Source organism: Pteropus vampyrus, unplaced genomic scaffold (genome assembly GCF_000151845.1).
Source record: "Pteropus vampyrus isolate Shadow unplaced genomic scaffold, Pvam_2.0 Scaffold22, whole genome shotgun sequence".
Taxonomy (NCBI): Eukaryota; Metazoa; Chordata; class Mammalia; order Chiroptera; family Pteropodidae; genus Pteropus; species Pteropus vampyrus.
This window is the reverse complement of record NW_011888803.1, coordinates 15,751,493-15,752,932: the sequence shown is the minus strand read 5'-3', so window position 1 is coordinate 15,752,932 and position 1,440 is coordinate 15,751,493. Positions and strand designations below refer to the sequence as shown.

At 35.2% G+C, this 1,440-nt stretch overlaps 1 pseudogene; it reads left to right on the top strand.

The window, feature by feature from the left end:
* The first annotated feature begins 1,126 nt into the window (after window positions 1-1,126).
* On the top strand, window positions 1,127-1,245 carry LOC111736899 (annotated as a pseudogene).
* The last annotated feature ends 195 nt before the right edge of the window (window positions 1,246-1,440 follow it).

Below are 1,440 nucleotides of genomic sequence, written 5' to 3'. Positions count from 1 at the left end.
ATACACCAAAGATTCAAAACTGAAGTATATAACATAAAACAGAAAGAACCAGAGGCAAAACCCACAAAAGCCAACCAAAATAAAGAAAACAGAAACACAAGGACAAGGAAGCAATGGAAACACCGAGCTACCAGAAAGCAAAAGATAAAATGGCTATAAGAAGACCTTATATTTCAATAATCACCTTAAATGTAAATGAATTGAACTCACCAATAAAAAGACACGCAGAATGGATCAAAAAACAAAACCCAACCATATGCTGCTGCCAGGAGACACATCTCAGCTCCAAAGACAAATAATGACTCAAAGTGAAAGGGTGGAAAATGATATTTCAAGCAAATGGCATTGAGAGAAAAGCGGGAGTAGTGGTACTAATACAGATGAAATAGACTTCAAAATAAAAAAGATAAAGAAAGATATAGAGGGACACTTCATAATGATAAAGGGAATCATGCATCAAGAAGACATAACACTTATTAATATCTATGCTCCCAATCAAGGAGCCCCAAAATATGTAAAGCAAGTATGAACAGAACTAAAGGAAGAAACAGACCAAAACACTATCGTAGTAGGGGACCTAAATACCCCACTGTCGGATATGGACAGATCATCTAATCAGAAAATCAATAAGGAAATAACATCCTTAAATGACACATTAGATCAACTGGACATAATTGACATTTACAGAACCTTCCATCCCAAAACTACTGCTTATACGTTCTTCTCTAGTGCACACAGAACATTTTCAAGGATCAATCACATGTTGGGAAAGAGAGATAACCTTAACAAATATAAGAGGGTTGAAATCATTCCAACCATATTCTCTGATCATAATACTTTGAAACTAGAGATCAACTGCAAAAAGAAAAAAAAAAGCAGAAAGAACCACAAATACATGGAGATTAAACAACACGCTACTGAAGAATAACTGGGTCAGAGAGGAAAAAAAAGAGAGATCAAGAGATACATAGAAATGAATGATAATTATAGTAAAACATATCAAAACTTCTGGGACATGGCAAAAACGGTCATAAGAGGAAAGTTCATATCATCACAGGCCTATCTCTAAAAATAAGAACAAGCCCAAATGAGCAACCTAACGCTTCATCTTAAAAAACTAGAAAAGGTCTATGGCCATGCTAACCTGAACAAGCCCGATCCCGTCTGATCTCGGAAGCTAAGTAGGGTTGGGCCTGGTTAGTACTTGGATGAGAGATCACCTAGGAAGACCAAGTACTATAGGCATAAAAAATAAAAAATAAGGGATTGTAAACTGACAAGGTCCTTGCAATCTGTGAGGTCAACTAAGGGTTGCCTCACCTAAGAAAATAAAAAAAAAAATTAAAAAACTAGAAAAGTAAGAACAAATGAAGCCTAAAGTCTGCAGAAGGAAAGAAATAATTAAAATTAGAGCAGAAATAAGTGAAATTGAAAGCAAAA